Source organism: Dasypus novemcinctus, chromosome 17 (genome assembly GCF_030445035.2).
Source record: "Dasypus novemcinctus isolate mDasNov1 chromosome 17, mDasNov1.1.hap2, whole genome shotgun sequence".
Lineage (NCBI taxonomy): Eukaryota > Metazoa > Chordata > Mammalia > Cingulata > Dasypodidae > Dasypus > Dasypus novemcinctus.
In genome coordinates, this window is record NC_080689.1 from 17,191,222 (window position 1) to 17,208,812 (window position 17,591).

Here is a 17,591-nt window from a genome sequence, read left to right on the forward strand (position 1 = left end):
GACAGATTTCTGTGCATTAACATGCATTTAGGCAGTGGACTTGGCCCAGTGGTTAGGGCGTCCATCTACCACTTGGGAGGTCCGTGGTTCAAACTCTGGGCCTCCTTGACCCATGTGGAGCTGGCCCATGTGCAGTGCTATGTGTGCAAGGAGTGCCCTGCCACGCAGGGGTGTCCCCGCAAAGGGGAGCCCCATGCGCAGGGAGTGCGCCCTGCAGGGAGAGCCGCCCAGCACGAAAGAAAGTGCAGCCTGCCCAGGAATGGTGCCACACACACAGAGAGCTGACACAACAAGATGAAGCAACAAAAAGAGACACAGATTCCTGTGCCGCCGACAACAACAGAAGCGGACAAAGAAGATGCAGCAAATATACAAAGAGAACAGACAACTGGGGGGGGGGAGGGGAGAGAAATAAATAAATAAATCTTAAAACAAACAAACAAAAACATGCATTTATCTGTATAAACCATATATCATTGGATTTTTAAAGGGGGTTTATTTATCCACATACCAAAAATGGTATCACATTCTTTTTCACTCAGCAGTATGTCTTATAGATCTGCCCATTTTAGAACACATAGCTTGATGTTATTCTTTGTATTGTTTTATGGTGTAGACACAGTTTATTTAGCCCTTCTCCCATCAGTAGGCATTTATGTTAATGATTTTTCTGCTATAATGTCACAGTGAAACATCTTTGTACATGCCAGTTGAGTGTTTCATAGGATAAATTAAGTCATGGTAGTAGGCACATTCAAAATTATAACAGCTATTTATCAGATTGTCTTCTCAGATGATGATACCACTTTATACTTCCTTTAGCTTAGGAGAGGACACCAGGAATGACTTTTTAGAACACCAAAAGAAAGACTTAGAAATTTTTGCCAGTTTTGTTTTAATTTTCATATTCCTGAAAATAGTGAGGTTGAGCATTTCTTTATGTGTTTATTGACCATTTGCATTTTTTTCTTTTAAACTTATATCTAATTGGGTTATTTATGAATTATCTGCTTAAATTATTATCTACACATAGCTTTAACTTTTTTGTAAATATCATGGAAATACAATGTACATATAATAAAAGTACGTAAATTACAAGTGTACAGCTCAGTGAACCTTCAAGAGCAAATACCACTGTGTGTGTAACCAGCACCCATATCAAGAAGCAGAGCATTGCCCAACTCCCGAAGCCCCCTGTGCCCGCTCCAGACCCAGGATAAACACTACCCGAGTTCTAACATTAATAGACTAGTTTATCTGCTTTTGATAAACAGATGTGAATGTAACCATTCAGTATGTGCTCTCTGTGTCTTCCTATGTATTAACTTCAGAATACATTTTAAGCAAAATAATTGCGTCAGGGTTTAGAGAACTATGAATGTTTTTGTATGTGTGTGTATATTATCTCCTTTCACTTAAACTTCAAAAGTCAAGTAATAAGGGATAAATCATGCCATTTCAACTTAACCCTAGGTGCCCTTATCCAGTTTTAAGAAGAACTCTGAGCTAGGAACCATCCCCCTTCCTCTGGCAGCCTGCCCTTTTAACAGGCTCCTTTATTCTTTACTGTAATTCAGTGATTATTTTAGATTTTTCTTCCCCTCCTTCATTTCCGATGTATCCTCATTTTGCTCTTTTAACTGTCCTGTTTCATATCTCATTTAGCAAGCTGTTTTATTTCTCCTAACTAAATGTTCTATATCTAGAACATCTGCCTACTTTGTATCTTCTTTTTGTATATGAAAAAGATTATTCTCTCATGTAGCTTCAGGAAAAGGTGTCTGTATAGTTTGTACCTTTACTGTTGTCTGTCCTATTTCCAAACAGGTAAAGGTGCCAGAGCAAACTTTACATAATTATCCTTTCACTTCCTCTGCCTGGGCTATACATGCTTAATTTTATGGAAAGGTATTTTAAGTTTGTCTTTTTGGATTATTTTTATAATTGTTTCTTCTGGAGATTTATTTATTAAAGGAGTATACCTTTTTTCCTGGAATATTTTGAATATAAATTCTTAAATAAAAATTTCTAGTGACTTCCTAGCATCAAACTTTAAAAGCAACTTGTTTTTTTTCTTTTGTTTTTAAAGTAATGGAATAAGATGAATAAGATCACTAATGGATCTTATTATTTATTTATTTTTGTCTGCTTCCAAAATTAAGTGGCTTACAATAAAATGCATTTATGATAGTGTAATTAAGAATAAAAATCAAAGATCAAGAGAAGAAAGATAATTATATACATGATTTTAGTTACTAGGATTTTTATTTTATTTTTTAATTTTTAATTTTTAATTTTATTTTTTATTTTTATTTTATTTTATTTTTTAAAATTTATTTCTCTCCCCTTCCCTGTCCCCCAGTTGTCTGCTCTCTGTGCCCATTTGCTGTGTGTTCTTCTGTGCCTGCTTGTATTGTTGTCAGCGGCACCAGGAATCTGTGTCTCTCTTTGTTGCGTCATCTTGCTGCATCAGCTCTCAGTGTGTGCAGCGTCACCCTGGGCAGGCTGCACTTTTTTTCTCTCCTTACAGGGTGCACTCCTTGTGTGTGGGGTTCCCCTACACAGGGGACACCCCTGCATGGAACAGCACTCCTTGCGCACATCAGCACTGCGCATGGGCCAGCTCTACACGGGTCAGGAAGCTCTGGGTTTGAACCCTGGACCTCCCATGTGGTAGGCGGATGCCCTATCCATTGAGCCAAACCCACTTCCCCAGTTACTAGGATTTAATGTTAAATTTAGCTATGAGCCTTTTGTCCCTAAAGGAAAGGAAAGGCTTGAAAGGAAAAATCAACACACTTTTCATTGGGGAATAAAGGAAGCATTTCATCAGAAGAGATCGCTGTGTTCCTGTTACTGAATTCTGAGGAAAGTTTTGTGGATCCTTGTAGGGTGTATGGAAATGCAGGTTCAGAAGATCTTTAACTGCAGTTACAGAGGAAATGCAGACATGCCAGTCAGAATGGGGCCATGCAAATTAGCAGGTATCCAGAGATTTAAAAAATGCATTCATCAGTGGGTTCAGGAGAAATTGATCAGCTCATGAAGATTTTATATGTGTTCGTGAAAAAAAAACTGAAGATGGCTGAGTCTGGATGTGAAGTATTCATCTAGCTTATAAGAAGAATGGTATCATAAGAGCGTCTGCCTTAAAGTGTGTAAATAATGACCATAGTTCAATTCTTTCATATTGTGGAAAAGTTTCTTCAGTAACCAGGCAATGATTGTTTTAACTATAAAAACATGTTTATTTTCATTGCTAAATGATAATTTACAGTAATGACTCATACACATAAGTGTTCAAGCTTTTATTTTGTGTATTTGCATTTGTCACTTGAATCAAGGGTCAACATATTGCTTATTTATTTGCAGTCATCCTGGAAAAATTATAAAGTTGTCGACTTTATTTGCCTCGGCTGACTCCCAAGGATTGCGTTTTCTAGTAGAGTATTTGATTAGAGACTGGAACAAACAAATTGTCCTTACCTGGACTGATTACTGTAGTTTAAATACTCTTTTATTACTTAAATATTTTAATTATAAAGGTAATAAACACATATTAAAATAAATAATAAGAAAAATAGAAAAGTTTGTGAACTAAAAAATGAAAACTCTGTTTCTACCCTGTTTCCATCAAGGGCAGTGAGCATTAAACACATTTTTGTTGTTGTTATTAATGTACTGTATAATTAGAAGAGTGTATGGTATATGGTATATGCTCAGATTAACAAAAATTTCTAAGTTTAGCTTTTGGTACTCTAAAAATCATTGTTGTTGCACATACATGTAGCCCCAACCTTAACAACTACAACATAGCTTGTACCTTAGAAGTCCCCTGTGTGCCCTGCCTTCCAGCAACTATTATTCTTTATATTAGGAGTTTCCTTGCTTTTCTTTATAATTTTACCATCTATGTGTATGTATCCCTGACTATATATATGTATGTGTTTATATATAAATTTTTATTTATAAAAAATAAAAAATATATTTTAATTGGGTGAAGGCTCTTAGGGGTAGAGAGTCTCTGGCAATAGTACCTTTTTCTCAGCCTCCCAGAAGTTGAGCAGACCCTTTGCTGGGGAAGGCAGTGGGTAAGCACATGCATGAGCAAGTCCTAGGACACAGGGGTCACCACAGTCCAGCCCCTGAAGGTGTTTACTGTTCAGCGGGAATATATTTTTAAATTCACCACAACCTCTCAGGAGTAGGTCAAAGGAGAGTATTTATAACAGGTAAAATGGGTGTCATCAGCTGATCTGGCAGGGGTCTGAAAGAGAGAGTAGAGATTTTATCAGCACACTGCAAGCCAAGCAAAGTGGATTAGAATCTGTGCCAGGCTTAACTTGGGCTTTCTGTTCTTAACTCAGAAAGTTGGTCTGTTAGCAGCAGAGAATTTGGCGATGGCAACTTTCAGAGGGTCTGTCTTTTGAGTGGCACTGCTCCAGTTCGGACTGGACGCCTTCCTCTGTCTTCTACATGGCTGTTATCCTGGACTTCACCGCTTCACCTCTCACCTACGTTGGATCTCCTTGTTTTCTGTTTCAAGTCTCCCTTGGTCTTTTTTTACTCATTTGTTTTGGTGGAGCCCATTTTCACTTCTTGATAAAGGATCTATGAGGTAACTTTGAAAGATTTTGCATGTATGAAAGTGTTTCTCTGCTATCCTTATATTTGATTGACAGAGTGACTCTTTGGAAATAATTTTCTTTGAGAATTCTGTAGGTATTGTTTTACTTTCTTCATGCTTGCAGTGTTGCTGCTGAGAAGTTCAGGGCCAGTCTGATTTTTGATCCCTTGTATATGACCTGTTTTATTTCATCTCTAGAAGTTTTGTAGAATTCTCTGAAAGTTCACAGCAATGTGCTTTGATGAAGGTATATTTTCATCTGTTATTCTGGCTTTCAGGAGGCCCTGCTAATGTGGAATGTCATGTTCTCTAGTTCTGGTGAACTTTCTTGAATTACTTTGTTGTTAATTTTGTCCCTTCCAATTTCTCAATTCTTTTTTTTTTTGAACTTTTATTGTTTGCATGTAGTATTCCCTGCCTTGGTCCTCTAATAGTCTTTTCTACTTTTCCGTGTCTTGTTTTTTGCTTGACTTTTATGGGGGCTTTCCTTAGCTTTATATTTTAGCTCTTTCTTTGTGTTTTAAATTTTTGCCATCATTCGGATAGCTCTTTTATGCTCTGAATATTTCCTTTATAACTTTTCTTTTTCTCCCTCCCCCATTCCGCAAGACTGAATTTGTCTTTCTGCGAATGTTGAAGATAATTGTCTCCTTCAGGCGTACTTTTTTGTTTTAGTCTCTGATTCATGTTAGAGTCTTATCAGATATCTCATTGTCTGCTCATAATAAAAAATGGGAAAGACAATTACAAAGTTGCATGTAGGTGAGGCTTATGAACTTGGGCTTCAGTGTGCTGAAAATTGGATAGGCTAGGAGAATCAGCAAGATGGCAGTGGAGTAAGGTGCTCCTAGAGGCAGCTCCTGCTACAGGGCAGTTAGCACACACCCAGAGCTCTCTGGAGCTAGCTGAAGCACCTGTTTGGGGGCTCCAGGAGGCCAGAAGAGCATCCTGCAACGTCCTTGAAGGAGTGGAAGGTGGAGACTGCCCATCTGCAGAGAAGACTTGTAAGTAGAGGCTCCACGCCCTGGAGGCCGGTGCCCATCCTCCACTGCAGGCACAAGCCACCTTGGGAGCTGTTCCGCGGCTGGAATTGAAAGCTCCACTTCCCAAAAATGGGAGGAAGAGACGGTTGGGCACCAGTTTCAGCTACTGATGAGGAAATTCAGCAGGCTAAAGTATAATCCTGAGAACAGCTGAAGTTTGAGCCTGTCCAAGTCAGAAAGAGGCCGGGAGCCGCCATCTTAACTCCTTGCCTGGCACGAGGCAAAGTGGGGTGGACTGAGGATCCTAGTGCTGGTGGGGACTGGCTTCGTTCCATCCAGATCATATTACAGGTCTAGCCTAGGTCCCAGTGCCACCTCCAGCAGGGAGGAAGCTGCCGGGACCTGCCCCAGCTTCTCTGGGAAATTATCGGTCAAGCTGTGGAGGCTGGTGATTATCCTACTCTTGACTGCACGAGCTGCCCCAGGGGCTGTTCTGTGCCTGGAGTTGTAGGCTCCATTTCTTAGAAACAGGGGAGGAGGAGATGGTTGGCTGCAGATTTGGGCTGCTGATTAGTAGAATCAGCTGGCTAAGAGATAACTCTGGGAACAGTTGGGGTGTGAACCAGCCCAAGTCAGAAAGAGGCCAGTAGTTGCCATTCTGACTCCATCCCCAGTCTGAGTGGAAGCCGGCCTGACTGAAACTCTCAGTGTTAGCAGGAACCAGTTTCCTTCACTTTCTTTCATGCAGATCAACCTGCAGCCCTAGCGTAGGCTTCAGCCCCACCTCTGGGTAACTGCAGGTAACTTTGGCTGGAATAGATTGAAATTCAGAAGTCTACCAGGGCAACTGCGGTTATCTTGGACCTGCACTGCATAGATTGCTGCCCACACCTGCAGCTCCATCCCTGCCCCAGTCAGGGGAGAAAGGGATGTGAGGCTTCATCAGTCTCTCTGGGCATCTACAGTCTAGGCCTGCACCTGGATTATTCCACATAGCTGTGACTCTGTCCCTACCCCTGGCAAAGGAGAAAGTTAGAAGAAGCCTCATTGGTCCCTGGTGCAATGAGGGCAGCTTGAGCATCCACAGCTTACAGCACCAACTACATGCTTGACTTCCTACTGCACAACCAGCAAGGGAGAAAGGATAGGAAGCCCTAAACTAAAGAGAAAAACTGCACCCAGAATAAATACTCTAGTAAGCCAGATGCCAAGACACCAACAAAAATTTACAATCCACACCAAGAAACAGGAAGCTATTGCCCAGTTAAAGGAACAAGATAAGCCTCCAGATGACAAAAGGAATTGAGACAACTAATTATAGATGTTCAAACAAATCTCCTTAATAAATTCAATGAGATGGCTAAGAGATTAAGGATATTAAGAAGACATTGGATGAGCACAAAGAAGAATTTGAAAGCATACATAGAAAAATAGCAGATCTTATGGGAATGAAAGGTGCAATCAATGAAATTAAAAAACATTGGAATCATCATAGCAGATTTGAGGAGACAGAAGAAGGGATTGGTGAGCTTGAAGAAATGGCCTGTGAAAGTGAACATACAAAAGAGCAGATGAAGAAAAGAATGGAAAAAATTTAGGTCTCAGGGAACTAAATGGCAGCAAAACATACATGTCATGGGTATCCCAGAAGGGGAAGAGAAGGGAAAAGAGGCGAAGGAATATTTGAAGAAATAATAGTAGAAAATTTCCCAACCCTATTGAAGGACATAGATATCCATGTCCAAGAAGCACAACATACTCCCATCCAAAAAAATCCAAATAGACCAACTCCAAGACACATACTCATCAGAATGTCAGATGCCAAAAACAAAGAGAGAATTCTGAGAAGAGCAAGAGAAAAGCAATGCATCACAAATAAGGGATATCCAAAACGATTAAGTGCTGATTTCTCACCAGAAACCATGGAGGCAAGAAGACAGTGCTCTTGCCTCTTAAATATATCGGATATATTTAAGATACTACAAAAGAAAAACTTCCAGCCAAGAATCTTATCTCCAACAAGACTGTCTTTCTAAAATGGGGGTGAAATAAGAATATTCACAGATAAACAGAAACTGAGAGAATTTCTAAGCAAGAGACCAAATTTTCGGAAATACTAAAGGGTGTGCTAGAGCCTGAAAAGAAAAGACAGGAGACAGGGGCCTGGAAGAGAGTCTAGAAATGAAGATTATATGAATAAAAGTAACTAAAAGTGTCAAAAGAGTGGTGAAAATAAAATATGACAGACAAAACTCAAATTAGTCAGGAATAAACTTAACCAATGATGTAAAGCAATTGTATCCAGAAAACTGCAACTCAATGTTAAAAGAAATCAAAAAAGCCCTAAATAACTGGAAGAACATTCCATGCTCATGGATTGGAAGGCTAAATATCATCAAGATGTCAATTCTACTCAATTTGATATACAGATTTAATGCAGTCCCAATAAAAATTCCACCAGCATTAAAGAGAAAATTGAAAACATGATCATTAGATTTATTTGGAAGGGTAAGGAGTCCTGAATAGCCAGAAACATCATAAAAAAGGAAAAGTAAACCCTTATCTCCAGACTTTAAACATAATACCTACCTATAGTGGTGAAAACAACATGGTACTATCCTAAAGACAGACACAATAGACCAATGGAACCAAATTTATGGTTCAGAAACAGACCCTCACAGGTATGGTCAAATGATTTTTGAGTAGCCTGTCAAACTCACACAGCTCGGGCAGAACAATCCATTTAACAAAAAGGTGCTGAAAGAATTAGACATCCATAGCTGAAAGAAGGAAAGAGGACCCCTATCTCACAACTTATCTAAAAATTAACTCAAAATGGATCAAAAAACAATAAAAGCAAGAACCATAAAACTTCTAGAAGAAATTGTAGGAAAATACCTTCAAGACCTGGTGGTAGATGGTGGGGTCTTAAAGGAGATAAGAGAAGGACTGAGTGGACTACTGATGTTTAATTTATGTATAAGTTTTAATTAGCTTTACTGTAAAAGTATGGCAATGTATAGAGTGGGTGGTAACACATAGTGAGTGAAAGCTAGTTTATAAATGGGGATATGACTGAAAATGGTAGTCTAGTTATGTAAATACCAGTTGACAGAATGCTAGAGAATAATCTAGGGAGTAGATAGCATAGTAAACCAAGAAGTGGATGAGAATTGTGGTTGATGGTACAGGTGTAAGAGTGTCCTTTGTTAGCTAGAAGAAATGTATATCACTAATGTAGGGTGTTGGGACTGTGGAGAAGCATGGGAAAAATACAGCTGGCGTGACCTATGGTATGGTTAGTAGTAATGTAATATTTTTGCATCTATGCGAAAGATGTATTGCGTTGATACTGAGGCAGTATGGAAAATGTGAGCCAAATGCACACTATGGACATGGTAACAATCAGATGATATTATTTTATCTGTAGCAAATGACATACCACATGTGGTATGTCGATGGAGGTGTGGTGTTGTTTGGGAAAGGAATTCTGCACATGTGCATGATTGTTTTATAAGTTTACAACTTTTGTCATAAAAAACATATTTAAAAAATAATAAAGTGTGTTGGGGGAACAACACACCAAATGTTAGGTAAAGACTATGATTAGTAGTAGGATTGTGACTATATTCTTTCATAATTTGTAACAAATGTCTCATGACAATGCAAGGTGTTGGTGGAGAGATGTATGTATAATGTTATGCATGTTTGCTTTGTAAGTTCACAACTTTTACTATACACTTAATTGTTTATGTTCATATATAAATGATATAAAGATAATAGGATTAGTTAGGGGAAAATACTTTAGTAGTAATATTTTGACAGTGCTCTTTATTAAAAAGGTTTAAAAACAATGCAAGTTATTGGTGGTAGGGTGAGATGTTATATATGTTTGTTTGATGTTATATATATTTGTTTTGTAAGTTCACAACTATTATACACTTATTTTTTTATGTATGTTTATGTATGAGTGATACATTTCAATAAATGAAGAAAACAAAACAAAACAAACCAAAACAAAAATTGGATAGGCTGTTTTTTAGGGAACCCCTAGGGTTTGTATATCTTCATTTTTCCTCATGGCTGGTTAGATTCCTCAGAAAATTTAAATTTAAAAAGTCAGTTCCTCAGTTGCACTAGACGCATTTCAAGTGCTCTGTAGCCACGTCTTGCTAATGGCTACTCTGTTGGTCACCACAGCTTTGGAGCTTTTCCATCGGAGAAAATTCTGGACAACACTGGCCTAGGACTGAAGATCTGGTTGCCAGCCATTTGAGAGCCCAGTGAGGGAAGAGGGCCTGAGCTCTCAGCATTCAAAATTCAGTTTGTAAATGGTCACTCAGTCTCCTGTTCTTTGAGAGGGAACCACATCCTTAACTGTGAATCCTCTAGTGCAGAAATCCTGTTTTACCTTCTCCAGAGAATAGGCTTCCAGACTTATGCTGGGGTAGGGGTGGACAGTTTCCCCGAAGTCTGGGGAGAAAAGGGCATCTAGGAGTCTCCCTGCTTCTAGGTTTTAACCCAGTCTTTTATTTTGGTCAATCCCTATTCATCCCCCTTTGGTTCTAGAGGTTCCTGATTCCACCAGTTCTGGAGTCTTTTGAGGATTTTGCAGGTTTGTTCCTGGCGTTTTCCTCTGCAGGCTTACACTTTGCCTTTTTCAGGTCCACCAAGACAGACAATGAATGCTTTCCAGCTTTTCCAATGTTGTCGCTGCCCCCTTGTATAACTTTTTATAAAAATCCCTTCACTGTAATTTTTAGTAGTATTTTTTGAGAGAGCAAAATTAGATATTTATGTTCATTGTGCTATCTTGATGTGGAACCCCTGCAGACCTTTTTGTTTTGTTTTTTTTAATTTTTTGAATTCTTTTCTTTTTATGAAGCATTCATTTTATATTTTACAAATATATCTAAGCAAAAAATATATATGGAAATCAACTGTAATGCAATATTACGACCCAGGTATACCACTCTATAATATACATATAAGTAAAAATGGTAATCATAAAGATACTGTTTTGTAATGTACTCATTTGGCTTAACTCAGGATTGTTCCCCTCTGTTTGCCCTCTGGATCTACTCTCCACCCTGCTGTCTGCTCCAGGAGCTGACTATGGGGTGATCCTGTTCTCTAGCTTCCAGTTGGGTTTGGTCAGGGAAGCCCTTGAAGGAGATAAGAGGATGGAAGGCGATTAAGGGAGGATATTTATCTCTAGGTAGGCTTCCTGTGGGGTAACCTTGGGCTTATTATGACCTTCTATTGAGGTAACCTTTTTTATGCCTATTGATACATGTGCTTTTATACCCTAATATACATACACAGAAATGCATACACTTAAAAAATTTGATTTGTTAAGGCAAAAATGTGATCATGTCATCGATGATGTTTTGAAATTGGTTTTATTTACTTACTAAATAACTTATCATGGATATCCTTTCATATCAGATAATGGGAGTTACCTCATTCTTTTAAATGGCTGCATAGTATTCTTCAATATAGAAGTACTATGAAATGATGAAATGGTCAGTCCTTTCCTTATTGGTAAAATTTGTTATCATTGTTCATTACCACAAATTATACTTCATTGAATAATCTGGTACCTCTATCTTGTGTGCCCCTATGAGTGTTTCTGCATGATAGGGAGAGAGGGTGTTCTTGAAATATAATTGATAAATATGCATATTAATATTTTGATAAATACTGCCACTTTCCTAAAAGGTTATACTGATTTGCAATCTCTCCAGAATAGAAAAGAGCCTTTGTGCCCTATATTCTTGCTCACATTTAATGCTTTTGGTATTTTTATTTCTTTCTAATCAAATAGGAGGAAAATTTTTTTCTCATTTTAATTTTAATTTCACTGATCACTAGTTAGCATATTTCACAAAGGATATGGTAGGGTTTTTCATCGGAAAATTTGCCAAATCTAAAAGGAATTTAAATTTTTATTAATATTTTAGTGTATGAAAGCACAGCTTAGTTTTCATTTTCCCACTTATTTTTGAGAATCTACAAGGACTTTCCAGAGCTCCCCAGTTAGTAGAGTGAATGTAAGAAGTGTAACCTCAAAGTAATATGGTAGTTTGGGTTCATGGGTACTTCACTGACTTCTAGGCTTGTGAATAAACAAATTGGCAATGGTTTGAATAGTATGCCTAAATCATTATTTTTATTACTCATCATTTACTTTTTGACCTGATTTAAATCTTCCTCTTCCCAGTTCTCTGTTCTGCAGGGCATTTTCTGAGAGTGTCCCTAGTCATAGGTTCTTTTTCTCCCCTCTCTCAGTGTAAAATTTGCCAGGGACCTGTAGTTACGAGACCCAAGGCCTTGTTTCTTCACCTGTAATACCACTGATTTCATTAGTACCTTATTTTTGAGGCTTGTGCTTGGATTAAATGAGAATGTTTGGAAATACATTTTAGAACACAGTTGACATTATCAAGGGATAAAACAAGGTACTTTTAAAACAAATTTGAAGAGCTACTATAATATATCACTTTTAAATGGTTGCTTCCCCCACCAAATCATATGACATAAGTAGAACAGAATAATGGTCCATTGAGAACAGGATACTGGGCAGTTGGCCAGAGTGTTTTCTCCCTCAATAATTTGTTGATCAACACCAGCCTTGCAGTATTCACAGTTCAGTTTTGAGTTTCACCAAAAATTTTAGTTTACTTATATCTCATGGATCTTTGTTTTGTTCATGAAAAATTGAATCTATAGGTATTAAATATGTGAACACCAAAAGTCTTCTGTAAAGTGCCTGGCAAATATTAGGCTCTCAAAAGGTAGCCTATATTCAAAATTTTAGAGCTAGTAAAGGCGTTAGAGAGAATTTTTCCCAACCGCCTCACTCTCCAGATGAGGTATCCAGGTTAAGTGATGCAGCTATGATCACCAGGCTGTTGCATGGCAGAGCTGGATCAGGTGCTCCTGGCTTACACACCAGCATCCATCAGTTCTGGGATCTCTGCCAACACCCTCTGTTTTAAAGTACAGAGAAGCTCTTTGCTTTTAGGGCTCTTAACAAAATCAAGTGGTACTGATTGAGTCCCTGCTTGTATACGTTGTATTACTTCAAACATTATTCTAAAACATGACTCATAGACCTTAGATTTTATTTTCCACCCATGATGACAACCTAACAGTGATCTTCTTGGCTGTCTAACTTCTTGGCTCTCCTGATGTGGGTTTGTTCACTTTCTCCCTAGAGGCTGTGCCCTTGTGGTTTCCTGCAACTCCCCAACAAGTACTCTGTACCTCAGTAATATCTAATGAGTTATAGTTCTCTGATTAAGCAAGCTGTGCTGTTTCCACATTCTGTGGCTTTGCATGTTTTGTTTCACAACCTGGAATGACCTCCCTCCACCCCCCAACCACTCATCCTCCAAGAGTCTAATGCCTTCTTTAATCCATGTTAGCAGTCTCTCTTGCCCTACTTTGATCTACCCATAACACTATTGCATATCTCTGTTATAGCATGTGTTACATTGAATTGCAAGCATTTGTTTATATACTTAATTTCTCTAAACTCTGTGAGAGCAGTGATAGTTATTATTATGTGAATTGTTATGTGAGTAAAAGAACTAAGGAGATCTTATGAAGCAAATTTAGTTTCCTTTCTGAACAAGGAACTCTAGGTATCTCAAATGGATTCTATTAATCTTTGTCAGGTAGTATCCTTCCATATTGTCATACTCCAGGAACAATATATGGAACTGAATAAGAAGTCTCGGCCAATATATTGGATTGTATACTGTATTTTTGCCTTTTGCTTGTTTGTAACTGTTTGAACCACAGATGGTTGAGCAGCATGGGCAAGTATCAGAATCAGAATTACATCTTAAGCTGTTAGTGGGATAAGAGGATATTTTATTAACTTACCGAAGGAAAGTAGTTTTATGGGAAAAAGTTGTTGGGTGACACTGAAGTCAGCATAGGTTTTTGAGATGACATAGTTTTGTTCTATATCTCTGTATTAAGTAGTAAAATGGATATGTCATTTCAAAACTATTTATTCCTTTCCCAAATGGCCTTTTTTAAAAAGCTTTCAGTATTATATAAGAAAGGTACAAAAATGGTATTATTAAATTAGTGTTTGCAATTACTTTTCAATGATAGAGCTTTTATTTTTTATTTTAACACATTTTTAACCAAAAAAGTGGATGTTTAGTTTACTAGTTATTTAAACAGACTTTCTTCCAGCAGAAATTGGCAGCCCCTCCACACTCAAGATTTGGTGTGCTAATAGATTTTATTTGAACTTTAATTAACACTTTTGATTTTTTGAGTGTCTACTAAATGCCATACATTATGCTAGGTACTAGGGGATATTTAGGTAAGAAAGACATTATACCTTCTCTATGAAAGTAAGTTTCTATGAACTTCTAAAATTTAGGATAATTTTTGCATGAGGTATTAACAGTTTAGAATATGACAAATTTCTTAATTTCATAGTCTAATTCTTTTAAAGTGTATACATACAAACACACACAAAAGCAATGGATAGTTGAAAAAGAGTGTAGTGTAGCAGTTTAGACTGAGCATGAACTCTGACATCAAATCCCAGCTCTGCCATTTACTAGCTGTATAACCTTGGGCAAGTTACTTAACTATTTTGTGCCTCAGTATCCTTATATATAACATGTGGGGTAATGAAAATACCTGGATCATGGGATTAGTGTATTAACTAATTTCACATGTGTAAAATATATGAAACAGTGCCTGGCAAGTAGTAAAGCTCAGTACATTTTAGATATTATAATTGAAATAATTTGGAAATATGGAACTTCCCCAATCAGAAGAGTGTAGTGAATATTCTGTCCAATTTTCTCTCACAAAGACTAGAAAGAAGCTTCCTATAGTTTTTTTTTTTTTTTAAGATACTTCGATTACATAAATGTTACAGAGAATATATAGGGCATTCCCATATGCCTTATTTCCCACACCGCTCACATTTTCCCACATTAGCAACATCTTTCATCAGTGTGGTACATTCATTGCAATTGATAAGCACATTTTGGAGCATTGCCATTAAACATGGATTATAGTTTACATTGCAGTTTACACTCTTTTCCATTCAACTCTTTAGGTTATGGCTGAATATATAATGGCCTGTATCTGTCGTCGTAATGTTTTTAATGCAAGGAGAAGGGCCTGAGCCTCAGAAAATTTGAGAATGTATGAGACATAAACTATTCCAAGCCCTGTGTGAACTCTGGAAATTGTTTGGCCTACTACTTTCCAGTGGGCTTTTTCTCCTCCCTTACTCCTTCACCTGGCTTCTTACAAGTTCTGATCTAAGTTTCACAAAAAGCCAATTCCTAGTAGATATTTGTTATATTTGTATTTTGAAGGATTTTGTACACACACTGAGTGTCAAGTATTGGTAGAGATTTAAAAATGTATTCAATATCCAGATAAACTTAATTCTGTTAGGGTTAAATATTATAAAACCTTGTGAGGTGAAACTAATAAGTTGTTTAGGAATCCAACCTGTTTTGTTGTTTGTCTGACATATTTTAAAAGCAACAGGACGTTCAAAATTTTAGTTTCCTATTGTGTTTCTTTTGAAATGTTCAGAGGTTTTGATTGCTGAAATACCTGCTAATATATCCATTTTTAAACACTATTTTTGTTTTCATAGTTTTGTTTAATATTTCCAACAGTTTTCTTATCCTGAAATAAAACATATTTTTCCTCTGAAATCGCTTAGGCTGTAAAATCAAATATTTGTTCACTTTAGACTCTACTTCCAGCATTTTATTTTAAAACATCAATTTATGTTCTTCTAATTATGAGGATCTCCTAAGTAATCCTTTAGCAAGTAATTTAGTAAACTGTGTGAAGATTCTCAATTTTGCTTAACCTTTCAGCTCATAAAGAGTCAGTTTAAGACTACATTCCCAAAGACGTTATTTATAGATTCTAATTTAAAGAATTAACATTTCTAAAGAAAAAAAAAAAGAATTTCATTGCATTCTGTGAAACTGTCATCGTTTTTAGGCATAGTAACTCTTAGAAAGCTGTTCTTCAGTCCGAGTCCATTATGTCTACTTCTGTGTACTAAAAAAAAAAAACCCTCTCGAATATTTGAACAAGATTGTTAGTTGGATTACATCCTGTAAAAGAAAATAAACAGTTTTATAAGTTAAATACTAATAACCAGATAAAAAGCAAAGGCTTTTCTTAGACTAGACACCTTTTTTTTCTCTCTTTTTAGAGGTCATATATTTGCTCTGTTTAGTCCTAGGCATATAGGCGCAAGCAGGCATGCTGACTAGCCCTGTCTTCTTGGAGAACCAGGAGAGTAAAGCTGAGGTCTTACTTCCTCCTGCATCAAAAGATTGAGGCCATTAGGGATGGATTACCTGAAATCATACCCACTTCATTACCCTTTTTAAAAACATTTTTTAGGAGGTACTGGGGATTGAACCTAGGACCTCGTACATGGGAAGCAGGCACTCAACCACTGAGCTACATCTGCTCCCCAATGAGAATTTGTTTTGTTTGTTTGCTTGCTTTTAGGAGGTACCAGGGAACAAACCTGGGACCTTGTACATAGGAAGCTGGCGCCCAACTACTTGAGCTACATCTGCTCCCCTTCATTACTCTTCTAACCCTTTCTGACATACTGTGTGCGGTCCATCTATCTCTGAGGAGTTTTCCTATCTTCTGTTCAGAGATAGTCTTGACTTGTATTGTTGATCATCTTCAGCTTTTCTTAGAAACTATCCATGCCACTTTTTCTTGGTCAGTACTCCATTGCTTTTAGTTATCTTCAGAGTTTCTTTCTCATGTGGTTCCTCCCTCATCTAGTTAATATTTATTAGTATTTAGTGCTTATTATCCGCCAAGTGCTGTATAAATGCTTTGCTTACATAAACTCATTTAAATACTACAACATCTTATGAAGTAAAACTATTAGTTGTAGAGCTTTAGACTAAACTGTGCTATGAGGCCTCCTGATAACAAAACATCCCTTGAATCCTCTTCTTGTTACTTCCCAGTCTTTTCTAAATGCTTTGACTTTGAACTCAGATCATATTCTTTAGAAATAAGAGTTTAGTAAAAAAAAGAAAAACTTTGACCGGTGTGAAGAATATGAGAGTTTGAGATTAGAAGAATTGTAGATTCAATCTTAAAGGCTTAATTAAGGTTAGAGAACATGAAAAATTCCTGTGAATATAGAGGAAATTAAACTAGTGATTGTGGAAAATGCTTAATGAGGACAAACTAATTTAAAAGATACTGGAAACCTGGAAATGAGGTATCGAGATAACTTGAACATGGCTTAAATTTTATACCTGCAAATATGAGCAGTTTTCTCATAAACTTTCTTTGATTGATGGGAAAGGTGTAGATTAATCTGTTTAACCTGATCTAGATTATTCTGTCTACAACAATTTAGAATAGGACTTTGCAAGCTATGGTCAAATCCAGCCCGTCACCTGTTTTAGTAAATAAAGTTTTTTTTGGACTGCAGCCATATCTTTTCCTTTACATATTGTCTGTAACTATTTTCATCTTACGGTGGCAAAATAGGTGGGACAGAGAGCATATGGCCCACAAAGCTGGAAATATTTACTGTAAGGCTCTTTAACCAACCTTGGACTTAAAATCACTGAAATATCAAAAATATTTATAGATAATTTTTTCAACTGCTAGAAAAGACATTATCGATCATCTTGGTCAGGGAGTCTCTAACCTTTTCTGTATCTCTGATTCATAGCAGTGTACTCTCATTTCTAATGATACTCTGTGGGTGGGGGGTGAAGTTGACAGGAAGAGAGGGCACACTCTCCAGGGTGCTTTGAGGAAAGCCTTGTCCCATTTTGATATGATGGTGATGGGGTTACAGCAGGGAAACACCTTTATTTGACCAGGCTCTAAGTAGATAACAGATTTATCCAAGGTTGTACAAGCAGTTAATGAAAGGACAAGAACCAGAAGTAGAAGCCTCTAGCTCCTGG

The 17,591-nt window shown here is 37.3% G+C and overlaps 1 protein-coding gene across 3 annotated transcripts in view; it reads left to right on the plus strand.

The window, feature by feature from the left end:
• LCLAT1 (lysocardiolipin acyltransferase 1) overlaps positions 1-17,591 on the plus strand; it is a 223,890-nt gene that overhangs the window by 69,860 nt on the left and 136,439 nt on the right. The window lies entirely within an intron of this gene.